Below are 17,273 nucleotides of genomic sequence, written 5' to 3' on the forward strand. Positions count from 1 at the left end.
TGTACAAAATGGTATAAAAGTGAAAATATTCTTCCATTCACTGAACCAAAGGCCGAGGAGCTGCAACAACAAAAAGCATGATGTCCCCAATAAATGGTCCTGCAGTATGTAATTCTGCATCCACACTTAGGTCTATTTTCTGGACTGTTCACTATTACAAGTTCTGTTTTTCTATTTCTTCAATACTTCTAAAATCCTTGATTCAACCTTGAAAGAATATCCTTCTAAAACCTGAAGACTCATCTGCATTAATCCCCGAAAAAGCCGCTATTTATTTAATGAAAGCTGCATCATTCATAAAGTTATTCTTTATGATTACAGGTCTAAATCCTTATTAACATATTTACTGGGCTTACATTCTATAGATTTTCTCTCAAGCCTTCATATTGTGAAAACATTTTTCTTTTCCTCAATTTGTCACGTAATTCCACAATGAATATTTCTTTTCGCTTTATCCTTTTTAACTTGCCCCTGCTTTGTTTAACGCAGCTCAGTACTTTGCTTCTGCCTGTCCTCCTAGTTTAATAGCTTTCTCCTTATCTCACCTTCTATTCTTCTTCAAATCCCAACCGTATCACAATTGCTCCTAATCCACCTTCTCAGTTTAGAGCGTACAAAAAAAACTCAAACTAATGTCTTCCTAGAAATATCTGTTTTATTATATTTGCTTTTTTTCTGACTGGGTTTTAGCCACCTAACAAGTAGAGCTCTGGTAGCAAATACACTGCATAACATATATGGGAGACAACAGTGTTCGGAGCTTCCCCAGTTTTCTGGATTGGTGTTAGCCCACCAGACATGGGTTTGACCTGACTCCCCAGCAGGGGCCGTCAAGCTGTGCTCCACAAAGAGATCATGAGCCCTATTTTAGTTGGGACATAAGGTGCTCTTGACACTGGTTGAGGTGAGGACTAGGTCTGAAATAAGCCCAATTAGCACCCTTGGCCTGGAGGCTTAAGGTATAGTTGACATAGGCCACAGAAATTGCCATTTCTGAATAAAATGGGCTTTTATTGCACCTGTAACAGCAGTCATAGCACTTGGAGCAACTCAGCCTCTTGTTCCACATAAAATGGGCTAGCAACAGAAAGAAAATGGTCAATGTTTCATGGAAACAGGACATCAGCAAAGTCCTAAATCCGGCGGATCAGGAATTATCTTATTAATAGTCCGTTGACATGAGTTCACAGCAGAGGCATAACTTGAAGGTTCTGGGTCCCAATGCAAAACCTGTAACAGGGCCCCCAACTATAATGCTTTATTCATAGTACTGGGCTTCTTATATGGAGAAGAGAGGCATTATGGGCCCCCCTAAGGCTCGTGGGCCCGGGTCCAATCGCATCCCCTGCATTCCCTATAGTTACGCCCCTGGTTCACAGTAAACAGGAGAGATGGAACAGAGAGAACTGCTTGCTTTCAGGTACCCCAGCTTCCTCACCTTACTCACCTTACTCAATGTGCTTGTCACTCTTCCAGAGGCCAATATCCATAGGACTGTCTGCAATACTGTAGCACCACAAGAAGAAACTCCTTTCTTCCACGTTCACCTTGCAGCAAGCTGTGCTCTTAACTACTTTGTGTCTATTTTTCCCACTCACCACCTTTTCTTCACTTTAGCCCCCACTCTCAGAGACAGCACAGTGAGAAGTAAGCAATGTGATATGAACAGGAAAACACAACCTCTCTTATCACTCTAAAGCCCCATTTACATGCAAAGATCACTTCGCTGTATGCAGATAATAGCAGGTGGTCTGTAATCTGCATACAGCCCCTTTGTTCTGCTGTGGGACTGCAGCTGAAAATATTATCAGTGCTGCTGTGGAGAATCACAGCATGCGGTCTCTGCTATTAGCTGCCTGGCCGAATGATGGATTTTAAACCCAACCTAAAATCATTGTTCAGACGAAAAGTTAACGATGGTAGCATTTACACTGATTATCGCTCAAAAGACACCGTTTGAGTGAATTTTGAGCGATAATCGTCCCGTGTAAATGGGGCTTTACAATGGTTGATTGTTACACTACATCCATTATCTGCCCCTTTTCAATTAAGCTGAACTCAAGGAAAGCCACGGATATAGCCTTAAGTTACTGGTCATGGCCTGCAAAACAGTCCATACACACAGGTGACAACATGAAGTATTGTTTTTATGTCTGGGCAAATGCACTGCTATTATGAATAGAAAAAACAAATAAATATATGCTGTTATGTGCACAAAAAAAGACGAATTCACTGCGTAAATATGTTGCGTACGAGCAAGCGTATTTGTGCTTACGCTCGTCTGCAGGAGACCTAATACATACTAAAATAGGATGTGCTGTGTTTTTTTTTCATGTGTTAGACACAGAAATGCCTTTTGGCCTGCGTCACACTGAGAGATCAGATTACTAGAGGTCTATGAAGAAGTGTGTGGGAGGAAGGAGCAGGAGACTAGCTACAGGGATGTCTCCCATATACATCATACATAGGAGATATTGTTCTCTCTGTAGCACACTGTCAGAAACAGCAGCAGCTTGGGGGAAGTCATACAGCAGTACTGAGCAGTGTAGCTGTGAATCCAGCACTCAGGTGAGATAAAACCCTTACTAGAGCCTTTAGCAGTAGCATCTCTTTTTGTCTCTCTGCCTGTCTCACTCTGCAGCTGCTTCTTCCTCCCTCTCCATTTCTGAAGAGGCCTCTATGGTCAGCATGCAATCTGATCACTCAGTAAAGCTGAAAATCCATTTCCCCTCTGCTGTATAGATTTTATTAGCGAATTTATAGAAAGTGAGAGGAAGAGGAGAGAAGCCTGATAAATAGAGAAATGGGACCTTTTCTTTAGTTAGATGCATTAGAAAGTTGAACATCATCACAAAATACACAACACCAGAACTGCGCTGTCACCCTGTCTGCAAGAAGAAATGTAATAAAAGTCACATGAACTCCAAAATGGTACCAATAAAAGAAGCCCTCACACAACTATCTTGACGGAAAAATAAAAAACTCATGGCAGTCAGAAGATGGCGGCAGAAAATAATTGTATTTTTTTCCAAGGATACTTTATTTTTTAAAAGTAGTACAGCAAAAGTAAAACTATATAAATGTGGTATCATTATAATCATACTGCCCCACAGAATAAAGGGATCATGTCATTTTTGCCACAATATGTAGACCGTAAAAACAAGTTCCGTGAAAAATGACGGAATTTAATTTTTTTCCCATTTACCTCCACTTAGAAATTTCTGAAAGGTTTTCAGTACATTATATGGTAAATTAAATGGTACCATTGAAAAGTACACTTCATCCCGCAGAAAAACAAGAGTTATGGTTTTTTGAAAATGAGGAGGTAAAACCAAAATATATTAAAAAAAAGGGCTGAGGGCTAAAAGGGTGCAAACTTGTGGTTGATGTAAATTGTAATAGAAGCTTCTATGACTTTACTTTTTAGGGCCAGTAGGTATATGCATATAAAAAAATTGAGTTGCATGACATTCTTTTACCTTCAATAGGTGATGGGATAGTTTTTTTTTCTACTCTTTAATTATGGACAGTGTGTATTATATGCAAAAACAGGGAGATTTAATGAGTAATGTTGCTCACCGTGATTGGCAAGGTAATAAAATTGGGTACATTTTTGTGAAATCAGATCGGATCCACCTTTCTAAATTCTTAGCCAAAATCCCTAAATTATTGGCTTCCTGCTTTGGGCAGAAAGGACATATGTGTTGGCTTAGAGCTGTGTCTGGAGTTCTAGGTCTGATTTGGCGATTTGGATTTGGGGCCACACCACTGCAAGACAGCAGTGCTAACCAATGGGCTGCCACCACCACCACCAATGTTGTTTAAGACCCCAACCTTTCCTCCTACTGATTTTAATGGTAGTCAGAAACAGGAGTCCAGATTCACAATAATTTTTTTTTAATCGGGTCGATCACTCCTCACCTGATCATTTCACTAATTGCTCAACAATATTTAGAAGCAGAAGAAAAGAATCAGAGATAGAAAACATCTTGCATTGTGTTAATATTTAGCTTTTTACTTTTGAACATTGTTGTTTAGAAGTTACCTCCAAAACTAACAAATCGTTTCACAGCGGCGATAAGCTAAATGGATCCACTTCATGAAACATTTGACTCTAATAACATAAAGGTTTTTACATCTTTCTAGAAGCAAGTGGAACATTTCCTCTCGCAGAACAAAGATCAATTTCATCAGCATAATGTTCTCCTAACAAGAACTGGTTGCAGCTTCTCACGACTCCTGGATGAGATGGATGCTTACATTGAAGGCTGTTGTGCCCTTTTGCTACTTACAGACGGCTATGACTCACCAAAATCTAGAAACCGAAAACGTACTTATTTAACCGAGTGGTGGAATAACTTCAGACGTCTCCCAAATTAAAAATGTGTATTTTTCGTTGCATTCTTTTGTAATACTTTACCTCTATAATGGTTATCGCTATCACTTTGTAATTCGATGTCATGAATAAAAAAATGCTCTTTATTTTTGTTTGTGTGGAAAGGGATAAAAACAGCAATTCTGTTAATGTTTTAGTTTTTTTTCTTACCCTTGGCTTATTTTGATTTTCAAGATTTGTTTGTTTTGATTCTTGTTTTTTCATCCTTGCAGTTTACGAGCCATTTTTTTTTACCATTGACGTATTTATTTTTGTGTGTAAAGTCATATTTGTGATAATTTCTGAGTGTCCATAATTCATTGATTAGCTTTAAAGGGGTTGTCCCGTGGCAGCAAGTGGGTCTATACACTTCTGTATGGCCATATTAATGCACTTTGTAATGTACATTGTGCATTAATTATGAGCCATACAGAAGTTATAAGAAGTTTTTCACTTACCTGCTCCGTTGCTAGCGTCCTCGTTTCCATGGAGCCGACTAATTTTCGCCGTCTAATGGCCAAATTAGTCGCGCTTGCGCAGTCCGGGTCTTCTTCTTTCCTCAATGAAGCCGCTCGTGCAGGATGCCGGCTCCTTGTAGCTCCGCCCCGTCACGTGCCGATTCCAGCCAATCAGGAGGCTGGAATCGGCAATGGACCGCACAGAAGCCCTGCGGTCCACCGAGGGTGAAGATCCCGGCGGCCATCTTCAGCAGGTAAGTAAGAAGTCACCGGAGCGCGGGGATTCAGGTAAGCACTCTCCGGTGTTCTTTTTTAACCCCTGCATCGAGGTTGTCTCGCGCCGAACGGGGGGGGGGGGGGGGTTGAAAAAAAATAAAAACCCGTTTCAGCCCGGGACAACCCCTTTAAGTATTTTTAAAGGGGTTGCCTTTAGAGAGGAGCGAGTATACTCGCTAAGGCACATTACTCGAGCGAGTAGTGCCTTAGCCGAGTATCTCTCCGCTCATTTCTAAAGATTCGGGGGCTGGCAGGGGTGACAGGTGAGTTGCGGCGGGGAGCGGGGCAGAGCGGCCGGGAGAGTGAGGGAGAGAGAGATCTCCCCTCCGTTCCTCCCCACTCTCCCCCGCCGCTCCCCGCCCCCCGCTGGCACCCGAATCTTTAGAGACGAGTGGGGAGATACTCGGCTAAGCCACTACTCGCTCGAGTAATGTGCCGTAGCGAGTATATTCGCTCATCTCTAGTTGCCTTCCAATGGTGGAGTCCTGTGTTTGAATCAAATCAAAAGTAATAACTGGTTGAGTTTGTATGTTCTCTCCCTGTTGGTGTCCCCAACACTCCAAAAAATAGAGTACTTTTACACAGGCCAAAAGTTGCCCAAGTAAATGTATTCCGTGTAAACAAAGGATCCGACAGGGTGAGTGAGCAAGAAGAACACACTTGTCGGAGTTGCTTGTGTTGCAGCTCACTAAGAAACTAAGCGACTATCCGTTCCTGGAAACAGGCAGTCTTTGAACATCCTGTTTATTCTGAATGGATGCGGTGGCTGAAAGAGATCTCCGATGCGCTCCACCTCCATTCAGTGAACAATCACCGCTCCTGTATGAAAGCATAGGATCAATAATCAGTGGGATGAGTGTTGAGCGCTTGAAGAGCTACTCTGGTGATTTCTTTTATTCATTCATTATGCAGGTATTCCTCCCATATATATAAGTGAGCTAGTATCACCTTGCTTGGTTATTCCATTCTGTCTGAAACTCCTGACCCCTTTTCCCCCAGATGGTCATGTGATCTTAATTCTGACCAGATCAGATCTACTTGAAGTTATGTGTTCATATTTTAGTTAATTTCTCAGTCTGTGTGATGCTGTTACACAGCACCAGTCTGCAAGGGGGCATAGTCATTCTTATCAAAGTTATTGATGATGATCACACAACTCCTGTCACACAGTTATAATAGAGGAGATCCCAGCTCATCCTCCTGACTGTATACCTATGGTCCGTATCTTAGACTATTGGAGCTAATGATATTTAAACTGTCCCCTTCTGCAGAAAGAAATAGTGTATAGTAGCTGTGCTGATGCATCATGGGATAGATATGAAAGTAAAACGAAAATCTTTCAGCATCAAAATGGTAGCCAAGGGGGCTGCACTGCATGGGAGTGGCTGGAACTCACAGAGGAGACTAAGTGTGACATATATTCAGGTGAGGGGGTCAGAGATGGAAACGTGCTTTCACCGGAGTGGCTTTTTATGCATCCGACAGCCATCCCATGTAAAAGTACCTGTAAATGTCCTGATTATTTAGAAATGTAGGTTATGGGTGAATGTAAATGAATGATAACAATTGATGGATAGGGCTATAAAATATACTGCCACTGCAGAAAAGATGTTAACTTAGGCCTCGGTCTCAGCTGTCATTCAATAGCTGAGAGCTGCCTCTGATTGGTCCCTGCGCTCAGCCAATCAGAGGCAGCACTCACTCACCCAATTATGAATTCATGAATGGGTGAGTGAGAGTTGCCTCTGATTGGTGAGGGCTGTGACCAATCAGAGGCAGCCCATTCAGCAGGCGGGGATTTTAAATCCCCGCCTGCTGAATACTACAGAGAGCAGTTCAGGAGAACTGCCAGCCGGACGTGGCTGAACTCTGGCTGCAGGAAAAAGATGAGTATACTTTTTTTTAAAATTTTTACACATTTTCAGGATGATTTTCAGGGAAGGGCTTATATTTTAAGCCCTTCCCCGAAAATTCATCCAGCGCTTGCCGGCAGCCCATTGCTTTCAATGGAGCCGGCTGTATTGCCGGCTCCATTGACTTCAATAGGAGAACATTGTTCTTCTCTTCCACAGTTGTGGCAGAGGAGAACGATCTTTAGTATATGTTCTCAATGGGGCCGGCGCTGCTGCCGCCGGCCCCATTGAGCGCATATACAAGCACCGATTTGCGCAGAACGCAGTTACATGCGTTCTGCGAATCGGTGTGTCCTAAAATTATCGGCACATCCGCATCAAAAATGGACATGTGACCGATCCCATTGCTTTGCATTGGGTCTATAAATCTGCAGATCGTAAGCGCGTCTGCAAATCAGACCTAAAAACGTCCGTGTGACCGAGGCCTAAATTGTGTCATACGTACATCAAATACATGTTTTTACGTTCATTGTTTTTGCACTAGATGGGGATTTTTAATGCCTTTTTACTTACCGTATATACCGGCGTATAAGACGACTTTTGAACCCCGAAAAATCTGCTCTGCAGTCGGGGGTCGTCTTATGCGCCGGTAAAACAAACAAAAAAAAAGTGTAAAAAAAAAAAATTTTATTACTCACCTCCCACGGCGTTCTGTCGTGCTCCGGCAGGATGTCGCTCGCTCCGGCAGGCTGTCGCTCGCTCCTCGTCCCCGCCGCAGCATAGCTTTCTGAATGCGGGGCTTGAAATCCCCGCTTCCAGAAAGCTAATACACACGCCGGCAGCCATGACAGCATTGAATGGCTGTGATTGGCTAAAGCACACGTGGCTTCAGCCAATCACACTATTCAATGACATCATTGAATGGCTGTGATTGGCTGAAGGCGCACGTGTTAGCAATCACACCCATTCAATGATGTCATTGAATAGTGTGATTGGCTGAAGCCACGTGTGCTTTAGCCAATCACAGCCATTCAATGATGTCATGGCTGCCGGCGTGTGTATTAGCTTTCTGGAAGCGGGGATTTCAAGCCCCACATTCAGAAAGCTATGCTGCGCCGGGGACGAGGAGCGAGCGACATCCTGCCGGAGCGAGCGACATCCTGCCGGAGCGCGACAGGACGCCGGGGGAGGTGAGTAATAAATTTATTTTTTTTTCTCCACTGAATACCGGCGTATAAGGTGACAGTTGGGGGGTCGTCTTATACGCCCCGTCGCCTTATACGCCGGTATATACGGTATTTTTTTTAAAGAAGCTTTATCTGAGAGTATTATTTTTTGTCTCACTATAGGAGTGGACTGCATGCTTCTTGCACTTCAGCAGAGTCCCAGTTGCATATTATAGTTTATACCAGCTACTGAAGGTGCAGGCGGAGTGCCTGCACTGGGAGCATATTTTTATATTCCACAACACTTCTGCTCGACCCAACCCATACAACCAATCACTGTGAATCAGCCAATCCAAACAACCAATCACTGTGAATCTGCCAACCCAAACAACCAATCACTGTAAATCAGACAACCCAAACAACCAATCAGGTTGCGAATCGAGCAATAGTGTTGTGGAATATAAATATATGTGCTCTGAGAGCATCCTAACGTTGTACGCATATGGTGCTTCATGTTATGTTACATCCAGCAGTATCATATACGTGCAGTGCAGGCCAGGAAGGTGTTAAATGGGCTATTTACTTTGGATAGTCCTATTTTGCCTGATGGCCCTCCATAAAAGATGCTGATCATTAGGTATGCAACTTCTGAAATCCAAATCAATCAACTATATTCTTCAGATGAACCCACCATCAGGGTGCGGGCAGACGAGCGTAGGCGTATTTACGTTCGCACGAGCGCAACGTATAATCGCCCGAGCGATCGTTTTTCACCGATCACGACCAGAGCTAGAAAGCGTATTTTCGTTTGTTCCTACTTTGCAAACGGTCTTTTCGGCGATCGACTATGCGTTGGCGCGTATTTCGGTCGCATATGTTCCGTTTTTTTTCGAATTGCCGTTTTTACGCGCCGTAAAATCGCCCATGTGAACGAATACATTCGAAACCATTGCCTCAGATGGTCACGTATATACGTTTGGTCGCAAAAACGCGCCGTTTATGCGCTCGTCTGCCCGCACCCTCAAGAACTCACTGACACCAATTGCCTGTTGGTGTAACACACAGATGTGTTGTATTCTTGAAAGGGAGTGACACTTTGTAGCAGCTCTTCACTTCAATTAATTGATTATAGTTATTAATGTGGGTGGTTCCTCTATGGGCTGATCACTTCTTAACAAGGCATTCAAAGGGAATCAACAGAAAATGTCCTATTGTAGAAATCAAGTTTTTAATGTTACGGCTTGTTCAAATCTGTGTTGGAGGTTCTGTTTGGATTTTCCATCACAGATTTTCATTAAAATCCAGAATACAATAGTGCAGCATGCTAAATATATAATATAGGATCCACCTTTCAAAATAGGTGATGGTCACAGCTTACTTCCTCCCCTCTCCTGCAGAATGACCTCTGCACAATTAGTTGGCTTCTTAACATAACTGGTTTGTCCTGGATACACAAGACCATATTCTATGGGCCAAAGAAAAGTTGAAGAACCTCATGAATTTCTTGAGGGAGCGAGGAGGAAGAGGAGATTTTGGGATCATCCAATTGTCTCACAATGCAACCTGAAAGGCTACTTCCACAAGTTGTTTGAGGACTTAAAGCAGCACCCAGAAAAATGTCATGCCTTCTGCAACATGTCCATTAGTGATGAGCGAGCATACTCGCTAAGGGCATTGCCCTTAGCGAGTACCTGCCCACTCGAGAGAAAAGGCTCGGCTGCCGGTGGCGGGCAGGGAGCGGCGGGGGAGAGCGGGGAGGAACAGAGGGGAGATCTCTCTCTCCCTCTCTCCCCCTGCTCACTGCCGCAACTCACCTGTCACCCGCGCTGGCAGTCGAACCTTTTCTCTCGAGCGGGCAGGTACTCGCTAAGGGCAATGCTCAATCGCTATTCTGTAGTCACTGAGAAAATATGTTATTAAAAATTAATAACTTTTATTAAATCGTATTAAAATTATGATCAAACTCAGTGTTGAGTGTATTTTTGATAGGCTTATAATTAAACCCCTAATCACACGGCATAGATTTTGCCTCCTCATAGGTGTTCCTTCCAATTCCCTAATTTCTCTTCCACCAAATTAACAAACGGATCAATATTTTTATAGTCTCCAAAAGGAGGTGTTTTAGTAATTTTTTGATGTAATTGGTGCTTGCTGTCCCTCTTCCACAAATCCTTGAGGTCTCTCAGCCCTCTTAGATCCCCCATATCCAGTAAGAGCAACAGTAGAAATAAAATAAATATTGAACCTCCATCATCCTAGTCATTACACTGTAGACCCCCCATGAAACCATTTTTTGTGGTGGGAACGCATTGGGTCGCCATTTATCAAAAAGCAAATATCTTTTCTCTCCTCATTTAGAATCTTTAAGGGCGTAATATCCCTGCAGTTGAGTGGATAGAAGACGAAATTAGGATAATGAGATGTTTTTTTGGTATTGAATTAATGCCGTGTGATTAGTGGTTTATTTATAAGCCTATGAAAAATACACTCAACACTGAGTTTGATCATAACTTTAATACGATTTAATACAGGTTATTAATTTCAATAATATATTTTCTCACTGATTACAGAATTGACTTACGTATATATCATGCTGAAAAATGATTTGCTGTATCAGCTGGATTAAAAAAAAGGATGATTCCGTGCAACAGATGGTTGCCCAAAAGGTCCTATCGGAGAATGACTCTGTATCTGGCTCATGGTCATATTTTAGGTGACCATTTGTGGCCCAGAAAGCCTCCAAAAGGATATTACTGATATTTTTTTTTTTGCCCAGGCATACATTGGGATGTTAAGAGATATGGTCATGCCTAAAATGTCGAAATTCAGGTCCAAGGCCTCACTATTGTAGTCCCCTGGTGCCTATGCCTATCATTGAGATTCCCTTTGAGCACGTTGGAATAGATTTAGTTGGGCCATTGGTTAAATTTCCTCGGGGGCACCACCGCATTCCGGAGTCTATTCCTTTGTTTAGTCCTTCTTCCAAAGTGATTGCAAAGGAATAAGTCCAGGTGTTTAGCCAGGTAGGTATCCCCAAAGAAATACTCACAGACCAAGGGAACTCATTAGACTAAATAGCCACTTAAGTCGGGGCATGTTTGTCTGGCAGGTGCAAATGAACATGCCCTGCGAGCACAAAAAGTACAGTAAAATACACCGATATGCACACAAAGAACCATGGCGCAAATACGTTGCTAGTGTGATGCATCCCTAAGGCCCCTGCACACGTACGAATTTTTGCTGCAGAATCTGCGGTGGGCGTCCACACCACAGATCCGCAGCAAATACCGTTCATGGCATGTTATGGAAAAATGCTTTTTCCTGTACACTTGCGCAAACCAATCGCGGTTTCCGCAAGCAGAGAAAAAGTCGCAGCATGCTCCATTTTTGTATGGATTCCGTAAGGATGGCTTCCAGTAAAGTCAATGGAAGCCGTCCACCCTGCAGCCCGTCTGCAGTTAACAATGCAGGCAGGTCGCAGATTCCGCGTCATCGCCCAGGGAGGGCGCTGGAAAAGTAAACATTTGGAAAAAAAATCTGTACTGCGCATGTGCGACGATGGCTCGCCATGACCATCCGCAGTACAGACGAGAGTAAAACACAGGTACGCGCGGATCCTGGCAGCGGTCAGGGTCTGATTCTGCTGTGGACTCCTACATTCGGAATCCGGCTCTGCCCTATGCAGACTGGATCAGGCAACGCCCATGATTCCAGTAGAAATAAGGGTTAAAATGTGCATTAAATACAAATTCATGATTTTGCCTGGGTAATAGATCATTGCAAACATTATGTACTTATATTGCCATCCTTACTAATCACAACTTGTTTTTAATTAGCAGTGAGATAAAATGACATCAAATATCTTTTAGCTACAGTCATCCAATCCTTTAAAATAACCACAAAAACTCTTCTTTATGTGCCTTGATCTTCTTGTATTTTCTTTTTAGATAATTACAAAAAACACATTTTCAATTAAAATAAATGAGAAAAATGGAGCACACTGCACTGCACAAGCCTTCCTCTTTGTACGATTTAATGGTCCACATATATAATTTTTAATTAAGGCTCATCATAGCAAAGAAGATTAGAGTATTGGGCATAGGATTAATTGGCAATCAAGCCAAAAACCATGTGAACTGTAAAGATGGATGACTCTCGTGACATCACAATGGATTAAACCATTATTTCTTCTTATGGGCGAGCTGGAGCAATTTTGCTAAACTTTTTTTGAAGAAGGAAAGTGTGGAGCCTACAGGACTTCTCTAGAGCTGCACCATTGAAGTTGATCTCTTCATCTTATTACTTGATCTTCTAGAAAAATATCAGTGTGGTAATTTTATGTTTTATGTAGTACATTTATGTTTCCCATTATATAGATTTCCAAAATATTGTAATTAGTTTCTGCTTACTGCTTTATGGTTTGTAAATCAGCTTTAACAGCTTTGATGATTGCTTGGCAGGAAGACATGTGAAATTTGGTTACTAATTGTAAAAAACCATGCTTCAAATTTAGACATTGTAGGTTCTATGATGTTGTGATATTTTAGCTATTTGCAGTTACAGTCCATGATCATTTGTACCAAGGCTCTAATGTTATGGCACCGCTAGCGCCATACTACGTAGGTCTGGTGTGACATCACAACGCTGGTGCTAGACCAGAAGATGCGCTAGCCAGGGCATGCGCAATGTCATTTGGCACTGGACACTAAGGAAAAACATCTCCTTTGTCTTTCAAAGCTGATAGATTGACTGAGATGATAAATGGGTGAGCCAGCCTATCAGTGGCTTGTACTGGGTATTTAATTTACATGTTGGGGCGGTTCTGGTTCTGCCTTTCTGACAGTCCGGTACAGGTTTTGTAGGTGTTTCTCCATCTTCTTGCTCTGGTGGGAGTGGTATGAAGTGAGACAGGCTTAGTCTCACCTGTGGGTATTAGTCAGGGCTATTTAGCTTGGCCTGATGCTGAGCTAAAGTGCTGTTTAATCTTCAGTCTCTCTGACTATGATTGCAGTCAGAGCTGGGTCCTGGATTTCCCATTTAGTTGCTGCATCTCAAAGCTAAGTCTGCACTTGTAGTCATTTCTATATTGTTTCCTACGTTGTTTCCCCTGTCCCACATAGCGTCAACTAGTGGTTGAGGTACAAGGCCAGGTTCATCTTTGTCAGGACAGGTTGCCTGCATTTAGGCAGGCCCCTTCCCTGTATTAGTGACACTGTTTGTGTGCATTTGTGTGAGATCTGCCGGTAACTCATCCAGCACGTCCTAGGTGGATGTGACTCTACGTTTGTCTATACTTTGTATGATTCTATTTACTATTGCTCTCAGACTGTCCTTGGGTTGTCTATTGGTCTGTCCTGTCCCGCCCTGTCTTGGTCTATTCCTTTGCATCCATAATACACTTAGGTTCAGTTAGAGAAGCTATGTAGGTTCCAGCCATCAGATCACCCATTAGTGCTCTGCTTTTTGGCATATCCATTCATGTAAAGATCTAGGGAAAGGTCCTATGATTCTTCTCTTTTGTTACCACTATCTGTTGTAGTGTTTCTCGTGTCTAAGGACCCCAAAACCCCCATGTTTTGCATGTCGTTCAACCTGTCCTTGTCCTCTCTGTCACAGAAGGTAGTGTGCGATGCAGGTTTCTGGGTACAATAGAGGCAATGGAGTCACCAAAAATATGCAATGTTTATTTAGGAAGGCAAAAATGTAAATAACATCAGGTGTAAGAATAAACATGTAACCTGACCTCCAATCTATAGGCCCATTTACACGCAATGATTATCATTTGAACGAACGACCGAGTTGACAACGTTTTTTGCTTTCAAATGCTGAGCATTTACACGTAAAGATAATCATTTGAAATTCTCACCATTTCCCTCATTAGCTAAGTAAACACTGTGTATGGTGTTTGCTCAGGTGGGCATGTGTATATCCGAAGAATCTCTTGGCTGGAGGTTTTTAATTAGTGCGAAGAAAAAAACATTGTCTTCTGCTGCATGAGTCATTGTGTTTAGCAGGGCAACAATTACACCTCCCCTCAAGTCATTTGAAAGACTGAATGAATGCCATTTAAACCTAATGACAAGCTAACGAACTAACGACTAGTTTTCTCAGCGATAAACAACAAGTTAACGAATAGTGCATGATGGCTTCACATTTACACATAATGATTATCGCTCAAATTCATGCAGTTGAACGAATTTTGAGAAATATTTTTTGTGTGTAAATGGGCCTTATGGCCACTTACTGCTATCTGCTCTAACTCTGTTCTACGAATATTACTCCCTACAAGTGATAAGATAACAATAGTAGGGTATGTTTTTACACAGGCCGATAGTCACCCGAATAAACACCCAAATTAGTGTACACAGGGCATTGAGCAAGAAGTTAGCTCCCTTGATAGCTCCCCTAGCTCACTGAAACAGAACGACTGCTGAGCTGCCCCTCTCTCAGTGTAAACAGCAGTTATTCAAATTATGAGTGATTCCTGCTTACTGCGAATGGAGGTAGATGAGCCTGACAGTCATACCAAGTAAAGGTACCTTTAAAATTCCAGGCAGCTGAGCAGAATCTAAACGGATCCCATTATGATCAATGGGGTCAATTCTGCACTGTTCAGTTCTGTCTTTAAGACGGACCCATTAGGACAGGGGATTCCCTTTTCCGACTCCCTGAACGGAGCAGGAAAACTGAATCTTCACCACAGATATGATAGCAGCCTTAAGGCTGATTTATACTCAATGATTATCGCTCAAAATCTGTCCAAACAACAGCTTTTGAGCGATAGCCGTTGCGTGTAAATGTGTGCCCATTGTGCACGTACCATTCACTCTTCGTCCATCGCTGAGTTCAGCTCAGCATAAAAGCCGTCGTCCCTGATAAGATGTACGGTATGTTGTGTTCTGTGCGGCAGAACAAAAGTGACGTATTTAGAGAACAGACCACCCGCTGTTCTCTAAATACATACACATGAAGCTAGTTAGCTACTAATGGGCTGATTAGCCCATTAGTACTCAATGCAAAATGATCGCTCAAAATTTTCAGCTTGTGATGAATTTTCAGCGATCATCCTTGAGTGTAAATGGACCTTTAGTCCTTTAATACTGGAATACAATTCACATGGTACAATACACTGTTCTGAGAAAGGTTATTACTTCACTACTATCACCACAATATGACTAAACACAAACACAGCATCTTTACTTAAAGTGCTCGTGTTGGTGGTTTGTGTCTGGGTCTCTACCCTTTACTAACGAGCAATGTCCTTTTAATTATTAATTACTGCAGTTATTAATTATACAGCTGGCCTGTTGTAAGTCTCTACCAGTGTGCACATTTATTACAAGCTTTGGAGTCGATCTGACTTACAGTTTAGTTTGTTGCTTGAAATGGAAAGAGTCACTATCCTAACACTCCTTTAACCGGACTCCAATTGCAGTCAGAAGCACATAGGCTTTTTGGAGCAACACTAGCCGCTGTTATCTTTTCTACAGGTCATTGCTCCATCACTTGTACAGCATTCTCAGTAGGTTCGAGGGAATACTGCTGCTTCACTTTCCAGATGTTGAACTCTTCTTCCACTCAGGGTGGGGTCACAGGAGCGTGTTTTTGTGCATGCATACGCACACACAAAACCACGCTTGTATTTACAACAATGTATTCCTTATGGTGTGTGTACATGTCCGTACTTTGCAGGTGCACGCACTGTTTTTAATGGAGTCGCAGCTGCTGCCGGAGGCTCCATTGAAAACAATTGTCTGCCAGCACCCCTGCATTCTTTTTCAGGGAAGGGCTTTACATAAGCCCTTCCCTGAAAATCCCAAACAAATAGTATAAAAAAAAAAAAGCATACTCACCTCCCTTCAGCTGCCGGGGCTCAGCCACGACTTCTGGCGCTGTCCCTAGCTCTGTAGTTCTCAGCTATCAGCATGCGGGGATTTAAAATCCCCGCCTGCTGGTAGCTCTGATTGTAATTGGCTGAGTGCTTTTTTTTTGTACACTATTTCAAATGGATTTTCAGGGAGGGGCTTATGAAGCCCTTCCTTGAAAAGCCATTAACGGGGATGCCGGTAGCAGGATTCTCTACTGCAGCTGTCATGTGTGATAGCTGTGGTTGAGAATTGAAGAATTCCTCTGCTGCATCTGCCACAGATGTGGCAGATGTAGCAGCAGAGAATTCTTTTAACTAGCGGGGGTGAAGGAAACATCTGCCGCATGCAGCAGATGTGTTCTTCATGCCCGCGGGGGTCACAGCAGCGGCAGAGAGGTAAGTTGTTTTTTTTTTGCACTAAAATGTTTCTTTTTCAGGGAAGGGCTTATATGTAAAGCCCTTCCCTGAAAAAGAATGCAGGGGTGCCAACAGAGCATTGTTTTCAATAGAGCCGCCAGCAGCAGCCGCGGCTCCATTGACAACAAGCATGCAGCTGTGTTCACGCGTGTATGTCCGCACCTAAGTACGCACAAAAACACGCTTGTGTGAACCCACCCTCAGGGATGCATTCCACACTGTCCTCCACTGGCAGCTGCTACTCTACAGAAGCCTGCAAGCTCAGTCTGTCCCACCAGCAGCATTTCCAACAGCAACTACAATCTTTGCTCTGCTGCTGTGTCGCAGCAAGCAATTCCCTTTTTAGTCCAATCAGTCCATCGTCTTCCGGCATGCTCAATTCAAACTGTCACAAAAATTGTTGCATGGGTCAATTTGTTGCACAAGTTATCATATCTCCCAGTCGGTTGCCATGGCGATCAGTTAACCTCTTTTGGGCAGCCCTTTATATCTGTCTCTAAATCTGTTGGTCGGTTCCCTTGACAGGTCTGGACAGATATAACATCTATATTCACAATCCTGCAAGCATGGCGGTCTTCTACTAACCAAGGGTGTTTTATGCTTCCTGACTGCATTTCAGATTATGCAGCACTGTATTCAGCATTTACATATTTTAAGGTCACCTAATGTATGTACCTTCTAGTGTACCAACACATCTACAGTGAAAACTGAAGCTACTTTGCAATACGTCTTAAAGGGTTTGTCCAGGACTAGAAACAGTAGCACGGTTGTCCATGGACTGTTTCTGGTATGGTATCTCATGCTCATTCAAGTGAATGGACCTGAACTAGAATTCCATGCAAAGCCTATGTGCATACCTGT

Source organism: Eleutherodactylus coqui, chromosome 13 (genome assembly GCF_035609145.1).
Source record: "Eleutherodactylus coqui strain aEleCoq1 chromosome 13, aEleCoq1.hap1, whole genome shotgun sequence".
In the NCBI taxonomy this organism is placed as follows: Eukaryota; Metazoa; Chordata; class Amphibia; order Anura; family Eleutherodactylidae; genus Eleutherodactylus; species Eleutherodactylus coqui.